This window comes from Micropterus dolomieu, linkage group LG04, assembly GCF_021292245.1.
Source record: "Micropterus dolomieu isolate WLL.071019.BEF.003 ecotype Adirondacks linkage group LG04, ASM2129224v1, whole genome shotgun sequence".
Lineage (NCBI taxonomy): Eukaryota > Metazoa > Chordata > Actinopteri > Centrarchiformes > Centrarchidae > Micropterus > Micropterus dolomieu.
Window position 1 is genome coordinate 22,789,167 of NC_060153.1, and position 10,016 is coordinate 22,799,182.

At 37.3% G+C, this 10,016-nt stretch overlaps 1 long non-coding RNA gene across 1 annotated transcript; it reads right to left on the reverse strand.

The window, feature by feature from the left end:
• Positions 1-5,699: 5,699 nt before the first annotated feature.
• LOC123970140 lies at positions 5,700-6,754 on the reverse strand. Its single transcript, XR_006824887.1, has 3 exons — positions 6,715-6,754; positions 6,576-6,610; positions 5,700-5,840 (listed from the first exon to the last, which is right to left on the reverse strand). It is a non-coding gene; the product is annotated as an uncharacterized LOC123970140 (long non-coding RNA).
• Between the last annotated feature and the right edge of the window lie 3,262 nt (positions 6,755-10,016).

The window sequence follows — 10,016 nt, forward strand, 5'->3', positions numbered from 1 at the left end:
TTAGGTGTGTGGATGTGAGAAAGCTACTACTTTTTAAGTAGTATTAATATTGAGTAAACCTTAACTTAAATATAATAAATTTTTCAATAACCTTTAACTTCCGCATACTAAATTACATTGATTCACTGATGCTTCTTAAAATTAAATTCCACTAATTCTTTATTCAATAAATTTAATTGTGCACAACTTGTACTCTAAGGGAAATCTACTCAAAAAATGTACTGTGCTAGACTCAAATACTAATTTCAACTCTAATACAAAATTACTACTAGTAAACTTAAAATTTTACAAAATGTCCATTTTCAGATAGTAGTCCTTAAAAATACAAATATAACTCCATTATTACAATTCAAGTTCTCTTTATTAGTATCATCTTCTCACATTTCTACATTTAACAGACACAAAATAAGGCACATCTTGCATAAAGCTCAATAGACAAGTAATTGACTGCTTGATCAGATAATTAACCAGCAACAATTTCGATCAACAATTTGTTTTCATTCATTTTTGCAATTATATTGAACATTCTGTATTTTCAGGTTAAGTCCTGTTAAGTGATAACTTGAATCTCTTGAGCTAAATAAAGTTTCCTTTTACTACTTACTGTGTTTTGTGGAAAAAGCGACAACAGCACTTTTACTTAAAAAATATAAAAGGGAGCTTTAAATGTGGAGTTTTATGGAATCATAAGCAAATAAAAACAGCTAACAAAGGTTGTTTAAAATAAGGAGTCCACCCAATGCAAATTTTTAAGTCAGGTAGATGAGATAATGGAACGATATCTTAGTTTCTTCAGGTTTCACCTGGTCAAATTTAAGACTTTTTAAGACCTTTTTAAGACCATTATGAATAAGATTTAAAACCTATATCACGACTTAAAAAAAAGAAACGCACAAAGGAAATGCAGTCACAAAATTACTTGCAGAGTAAATCAGTGTATTCAAATTAGGGTGGAGCAATGTCAACAATGAAACACCGGGATGGACGATGACATTGATAAGCTATGTAATTAACAAGGTGGCATGCAGTGGACCTGCTGACGTGAAAATCCAGAAGAAAAAAAGAGTTCTGTGTCTTTTTGGCGACTTTATAAAACTTAACCTACTGCTGATGGATAAACTCAGGGAGAGCAGACAGGAGACAATAATAAACTACACCCCACAAGCTAAACTTGCTAAATAATTCTACTGGAGTTGAATTATAACCATTAGATCTGGGAAAATCCATTTGGTTAGTTTGATGCTCTCCACAATGATTTTACATCATTGCGCAGCACCAAGCTGCATTAACATAAATATTAGGCAACATGAGAACCACCTCCCTTCTGTATTACTACAAGCATTTAAATTCAAAATCGGATTCAAAATCCAAAAGAATAATCTCCTCATGAGCTTAAAAGGACTAACGTTAGTTTGCATCCCTAATTTGCTTTAACGTTACTAACCTCAGCTCCTCCGTGGTCAACACGGTCCTCTTTTGAATTTAACTGTCAAGATGTTCAGTAGAGGACAGAGCTGTAACAACTTAATGCTGATCTTATCCTCCCCTAACTTTCACTGTGACTTTCTGCCCCTCTCTCCCTCACATTCGCTCGTCATTTGAAGAAGGAGGAGAGGGAGGCAGCCATGTGTTGAGTGTAACCGTAGCTCACTGATAATCAGTAACGATCATGTGAAATTTTAATAGCGGTGCTCATTCATTAAGCAGCGACAGTAGGCTTCAAATGCGTTGCTAGAGACTGGTTTTAAGCCCTAAGATCTGTTTTTCCATCCAAGAAGCGATAACCTTACACTTCCCCATAGCTGAAGAATAAATTATTTAAGACCTAGAACACAAACTTCAGCGAATTTAAGACTTTTTAAGGCCTTAAATTTTGATTTTGAAACCCTTCACACTTCTACCTGACAGATGCTGTTATCAGAGCAGCTCCTTTAATCTGGAGGTCTCAGTGTTTGATTGTCCGAGTGAAAGAAAGTGATAGTGAATCTCAGAGGAGGAAAATATTCTGGCAGTAAAAGTACGGTGTCGGTGTGTCCTGCGTCAGCTTCTCCAGACCAATGAAAGTCTGTTTCCAAACGGCTGGAGAAGCAGGTTAACAACCATCTCCCCTTCAGACTGAGCAGGAAGCTAACAGAACGTCTTTTTTGTTAAATTTATAGAAAGTAACAAGCAGCTGTATTTTTTTTCCAGCCTACCTGTCCAGCTGTCTATTATCTCATAGACTTCTACACGATCCTGTGGGGTCGCCCCCTGCTGGCTGTTAGAGAGAAAGCAGGTTTGAGGCTTCACTTTTCAAACCTGGAGGTTCCTGCTTGGTGAAGACACAAAGCTGCTTCCTGGTTTCACAAATCACACACATTAAATATCAAATTTTCCGTTGTAGTTTTGAAACGGACCAATCAAAGGTTTTTATATTACATCAAGCCATAAAGTGTAACAGTTCTACCAATAATAAACCAGTAATTCTAAAATAATAATATTGATAGCAATAACAACAAATCCATCCAGCTGCAACTACTAAAAGACAAGTCAAATAATAAACACAGTCACTCAAACAATGGGTGAGAAATAGAAGCTAACCATAACCTTAAACATGACAATAGAAGAGATTTGGAGGCCAGTGCAGTAGGGCTGGACCCAAATATTCGACTTCATTGGGTTGGTATTCAGTTTTCAATTTTGGGATGTGGAGATACGCACAAACACCTACAGTTCTGTCCCGCACAATGCTGCACACACACCAGCTTGCACCGCCCTTTTCAGTTTATTTCTTGCTGTATCATACAGCGACAGATGCATACAGGCTGCTGTCTGTCCAACTTTCAGCCATATGTTTTACAAAACTGCACAGCTCGCGTTTTGAACTTTTTCACCCACAATTCTGCGGTAACAACTGCAGGCCTATATTACATCTCTCTTGGTTTGTGTCCCTGCAACTGTCAGTAGACCATATGGCCACTGATCATGGTCCATCTATGGTCTTGGACGGATAGAAAACTAATAAGTTGTGCTCAGCACATAAAATCTGAGCAAAATTGAGGATTTTCTGTCTTGTGTTGTGTGTTCGGGGCAGCCCAAGAATTTAAAAATAAGCTTGTAAATTGCTTTTAAAGTGTTCATGTAACACCCCCAAACTAGTTCCCAATTGACCAGTGTATAAAATAAGCGGGCAACAATAAAACACGCTGTACAAAATATAACCTCCAAATTTATTTGTATAAAATAGACATGCAAAGGGTTAAAACAAGACTGAGGCTAAGATAGTTAAAAAGAGAGTCCAAATAGGGGAAACTGTTAGTTAAACGGAACTGCAGTTCGTCGTGGCTGGGTGTGCTCAACTTAGTCTTCCTGCGTGGGCAAAGCCAAACACAACAGGGACGGGTCTGCTGTTGGTCACAGGCTGGTCGGTTGTAGCCTCACTGCTTGGGCCTCTGGTGACTCTACTAAGTAGCGGTGGCGCTACACTGGCAGCTCCCCAGACCACGACCCAGCCGTGTACCGCAGGTCCCGTAATAGTACAAAATGTACAAAATTTCAAAAACAAAGCACTTTATTCATGGCCAATGAAATGAAAATTTAATTTGGGTATTTAAAATGCACAAAGTAGCAAAGCCATAACATTTACAGAAACTGTCCAGATCATGTCCCATCCGGGACACAGTGGTCGTCATGATGCGTCTTCCTGGGGATGCTTAGATTTTGCTGATGCTGCTGAGTGACAGCCAGTGCGCTGCAGCAGCACCAACCAGAGTGCCAGCGTTTCTATTTAAACTCAAACTAAGTATTTCTTGTTTGCTTTCTGGAATTCAGAAGAGGATGTTTTAGTTAAGAAATGGACTACCTGCAACATACGCAAGCGCAAGCAGATCGGTAGATTGTTACCAGCACATGGTCTGTTCAGACTCACATTACAGCAAATAACTAACCTTACAGTGTTGCGACTGCTCCTAAAATGACTCACTAAACAGTGTACTCCCTCTTGTGGTAAAAGTGGGAAATAACGTCTACTTTATGTTACAGAAAAATACACAAAGAAACGAACATTGTTAATAGCAGTATTAACATGAGTTCAACAGCTAAGTATAAACCTGTACTTGAGGAGGAGTGAGGATTCCTCTGTTGTCTTCTGTCAGCCTGGCAGGAAACACCTCTGCTGGCTTGTCTGTAGGAAACACTTACAGTTTAACCTTAGTCCAAATTCATCTCAAGTGTGTAGTTATGATAACGGTTTTGCACTGTTCATAGCTGTAACTATTACAGCTATGGTTGATATGACAGACAGACAGACTGTTCCTATAACATTAACTGTGACGGAGCTGCGGTATTGTCACTAATACTAGTACTGCAGTAATGTGAAGTATATCTCTGAATGAGAATGGGTTTGTATTAGTCTGGGCATGACACTGCCCAGCAGGACACTGATGTTACAGCTTTCGGGTATGAGCAAGTTAGCGTTTTTTGCACGTGCCATGCATCTACCAGGTTAAACTTACATAGGCTACTGTAGCAAAAGACACACATACAGCCGACGGCGTGTGGGCTTAATGTCACAATACACAACAGAAACAGCTTGACGTTACAGTTAGTCACATTAGCTGCAGAATATGCTAACGCCAAGTTCAACAGGCAAGTGTTCAAAAAAAGTTTGAAGTCGGTATAGATCCATCCTTGAGCTGTTTGGTTGATAGATTTCATTTGGTTGTGAAGTTACAGCCTAGTGTTGTGTGATGGTAGATAAAAATGCAATGTCAAATGCTGTTCTCATTTTCATTGTCACATGGTTAGAAAATGGCATTTTAATCTTAATTTTGACTTAAAAAGAACATGAGCACATGGACATGTAAATGCAATAGACTGGTGGCGCTCTTTCACTCATAGCATTTGAATAAAGTCCACTATAGATTGCATTTTCATTTAAATTTTTACCTAAATAACACATACATATGTGGAAAATAATAATGTTATTGTGGGATTACATTTTCAAGTTTGCATGATAATTTAAATATAGTCCCCTATATGCTTCCATATAAATACACAAAAGTAAAAATTTAAGAAGAAAAAATGGATTGACGTATCAAAATTGTTTTGATAAAGTTTGATCAGCGATGCCCTAGATAATCCCACCAAAGTTTCAGGTCGATTGGCGAAACCGTCTGGGACGAGTTTGCAAAAATAAGTGATAAAAAGTCATATAATTGACATTTTTAGAGCTGAAGACCACTGGAGCAAAGCTCCAGATGAATCCAGAGATTAAAATAATGAAAGAAGATTGACTCTAAACAAGTTATTTGAGATAATTGCAAAAACGCAAAGTTGATTGTTATAGCGCCACCATGAGGTCTATGAGGGCCATTTTTTTTGCCTGAGTAGTGGGTGGAATTTGCAACCTACGTGCCAATTTTGGTGAGTTTTCGTCCAACAGTTTTTGCTGCCCAAACACTTTCAGCGGAGAAAAAGAAGAAGAAGAAGAAGATTCAGAACAAAACCAATAGCTTCGCTGCTTGGATCCCTAATGAGAAATGACAATTGAAAGTAGATGGCTCTATCCTCCTAGTCATCACTAGACAATATCATAATAAATTTCACTACTATAGTACAGAGGTCCCAATCTGTATTGACTGACCATTATGTGATCAACATTGTTGCTACGCCATAGGTTATCTTAAACTTAAACTATCTTAAATGACTCAGGTCATAAATCCTGAGGATCTCTGCAGGGCTTCTGCTCTATTGGCCTTCTGCCTGTACAGGGCAATCAGTTGTGGTGTGTATCTCTCAAGTTTGCAGTAGAATTGGCTGCATAGGTTCAACATTTGTAAAGCGATGAACTCAACAAACACCTGCAAACACATAAATGTATGCAGATTAATGGTTTCCAACTTGGGCCTTGACAGAAAAACATAATGCATCAATTACTTGTTTTAAGCAGGATGGCTGACTATATGGCAAAAAGAATATAATTTTTACCTGTGAAATGGGCATGGACCACTGCACTGACAAGAAAAGAAAATGCAGGGTCATCCTGCAAATTTCTTTAACCTAACTTAGGTTTTGCTGCATCAAAATGAAAGATTATGTGGCTAAGAACTGAGTTAGCCAATCAAATATATTTTAAACAAGACTAATTGTATAATATTGCATCATTTAGCATCTATCTGATGCTAAATATCTGAAGCAACATTCCCACACCAACACAGACCCTTGTGTTTTTTTTTCTCAACAGTGCCATTTTTGGTCTGAACAGGGTTGAGGCAGAATTTCAGATCACACACAGATCCTACTGTGAAAAATGTTTATATTTAATGCTGTAATAGATCTACAGTTTTCTCAGAAATGTATGAGAATTCTAAATAGCTAAATATACATATTCGTTATTAAATCTCACAGTCACAGCTGGACTGATGTCCTCCCTTACATCTCAAGTCATGGCAAAAATATCTTCTTTCATGTTAAAATGTCATCCACTGTGAAATGTTGCTGGCTCCAGTTATAGCAATGTAGTATGTTTTATATCCTCAGTATGTCTGATTAGCAAGCCAGCAATTGACGCAGAAATGTGCAAATTGATAACATACCTCAGCTGTAGTGCCCCTCAATACTCTGTTTGATCCTGCGAGAGCAAATATAACAATATAAAGATTCCCATTAGCCCAGTCAATCATCAAATGCTGATTTTCTTAAAAAATACAATATTTTATAATTTATCTAACTCACCAATATCAAAGCTGCTTTTTAGTCAGGTGATTATGGGCATGATGAAATTCCTTCAGTAGCACTCTCTACAGTCCTTAATGGGCACACAATATATGAACACCAGCTTTTGATTAGTTTACAAAATAAAGGCCATGTAAACACTTCTCACAAACATGTGATATGGGCAGAGTTTATTGTTGTGATAAATGTATTTAGTCTTTAAGACTTAGTTACCACTTTATTTGGTGCATCTAGCTAAATTTAATACAGTCTAATCCAACATTTCTGCAATAAATCCTCCCTTCATAAAAATGATAATGTTCAGTTTTTGTTGCAATTGTATGATTGTTTTGGATCACATGGTCCGATGTTTCTGATATTTTGTCTATCCCATTTATTTAGGCCATGCTAAATAAAAGAGACTCGGCTGTTTATAACGCAATACAGATCACCAGACCACAAACTACATCTGCCAAAATGAACAAATCATAAATATTAAATTTAAATAAAAACTGAACATTCCTCACCAACCTTCATCACCACAGTGGAAAACTATTCCTTTACAAATACATATTACAGCCACCTCAGATGAGGCAACTTGTGTCTGCAATTGAACGGCTGAGGGGTTTATTAGGTGCACCGCAGATAAAATGAAACATTCAGCCATGCATCAACACTATTTCAGGATACATCTTACCTACATACCTTCATGCATTGCGCTGATAGAAAAAACTGATTGTCCGACGGCAATGACGTAATTAAAGGCGCCGAAATAACGATCGGATAGTGTCCGAAAGTGTTGTTTTAATAATGCGAGTGAGCTCACCATACAGTGCTCTACATACAACTCCCTACATAGGGGTTAGGGAGTAGTGAATGGCTCTGGGATTTCGACACAGCCATTCACACATAAACAAACGGTAGTGCGCATGTGCATTACTCTGGCCCAAACATAACTTCCGTCAGACTTCCGCAAACAATCCATAACAAGTAAATAACTTTAGCTAGTGTAGCCCGTGGAATAGATGCCACACAGGACACAATTACTTCAGGGGTTCCTGTAGCTCCAGGTTTATTCCTGACCACATGTACAGGTCAATTTACAGAGTGGTATGCTACTGGGTCTTTCCCGTAACAGCTCAAATGCTGGATTTTGTAACAGTCTCTAACATCCAAATGTTAGGGAAGGAAGAGGCAAAATAAAAATAAAATGCCGAGAAATACAATAAAAAAAACACAATACAAAATACGGCAGTGGGCTATGACTATCGATAGAAAACATAAAATAAATCATGTTAACAACCATAAACCCACTTATATCAACATCAGTGTATAAAATGTACAACTGTAGATGACACTTACACTTCACCAAGTTCCACCAAACCCACGTGGAACTTCCCGGAGATCGCACAACTCAACGTACTTTCAACGTCAATTACCTTCAAACAGAGTTACACTTTATGTAAAACCTGTAACAGTTTCTGAGTAACAAAATACAATATCAGGGTCTGACTAAATGCATGTTAGCATTACCATGAAATTTAGTACACAATGGTCGACGATTGGCGCCCAAAATCCCAGCATACAATTCCAGTAGTGCCTAAATCAAACTGTCTAGTTAAAATATTGACAGGTGATTACATTTTATACACTTGTACATGAATATTTTACAAGATATGCATGCATTTACCTACTATTCTACACAACGAAGTCTCCGCACCAATCCCTTGTACGTCCATCGCACGTTAACAGGAAGAAAGACCATGATGCACTTGGCGGAACAACAACAATACTACTCAATGCTGCCGCCTTGTGACCAAAGTCTGCCATCACGTGTACGACTGTGGAAATCCACTTACAATCTACTTCACACTTACTTTAAATTGAACAATGTTACTCTCAAACAAAACAACAAAGAACACATGTCTTCACATTTACACAACTTTTAGAACTATATTAATATAAAGGGGGAAAATCACCTATGACTAGATTTACATTACATGTTTACATTACATTACATTTATTTCATTGTTAAAACACTGAAAACTTGTAATAATGATAATATGAATTTTAAGAAGGAAAATGTCTTTGCAATGTATTTTTTTTGTATTAGCCTACAATGATTGGCAGACATGAACAAGTGCTCTGAACAAGTGGCATCAGTACGTTTATGTTGGTTGATCATCTGTGTTTATATGTCATCGAAAACGGTTACTTTTAACTGCATGTTAAATGTTCAAAGTAATAAAGTTTGCTGTTACTTAAATCAAAATCTATTTATTCAATAGATGTTGCATTTGTAGATTTATTAAAGGTTCGGTGCAGTGCGTGAGTGTTAATATCAAATTCAACCAAGCTGTCTTCCTTTGGTTTTCTGGCGTAACGACAAGTTTTAAGAAAAATGTCTTGTCTCTGAGGAAGTTCACAGTCTGCACAAATTTGTTTCCATGAGGTGAACACTTTTGCTTTTTCTCAAACATCAGCTTTTAGTCTTACAACATTCGTTTTTTAGTTACATGGTGTGAATTTCAAAGGGTGTTAAAAGCATTTGTTTTTTCAGGTGTAGAAACCTAATGTCAATTTAATGGACATTTACCCTGTTAATTATCAAATTACACATTTGTGTGCGCAGTGGCAATGCAAAAGCCAACAAACAAATACATTTTTTCAATGCAAATTCTAAAGTATAAGCATTATTGGTCACTTTATAGACTCACCGTCTTGTTATTGTTTAATCGTTACAAGAAAAAATTAATAAGTGGTTTCCACCAGGGCAGTAAAATGTGAAGTTTAGCTGCTGATCTGATCTTCCAGGCTGTGCAGTTTTATTGCCATTAATATTCATCAGCTTATTGCCTTGCAAACATAACAGACTCATTTCTGTCCATGTAGCAAAGCTAAAACACAGAGTTGGAGAATAACGTTAGAAATTACAATCCAACTACAAATTATTTTGACCAGGGCAGTAAAAGTTAAGCTGGCTGATCTGAGCTTACAAACTGTAGGCTAACATTTTATTGTCAATGATCAACTGATTGTTTTACTAATGTAAGCAGCACGTTTTTCTGTCACACAGCACTGGAGAATGTTAACATTATATGAAATGAATCCAACTAAATATTTTATACCACTGACAAGGGAACACGTTATTTTCCTTGGTGATTATACCCAGCTTCAAGCTATCAACATGTTACAACTGTGTAGATTTACCAACATTTAATAAAAAAAAGTCATCTGAGTGTGTTTCCTTCAGCTCCTGTGTCCTCTGTCCTGCTGGTCTCTGAGTGTCTGTCCCAGGGAGAGATGAGGGTGTCCTGCTCCTC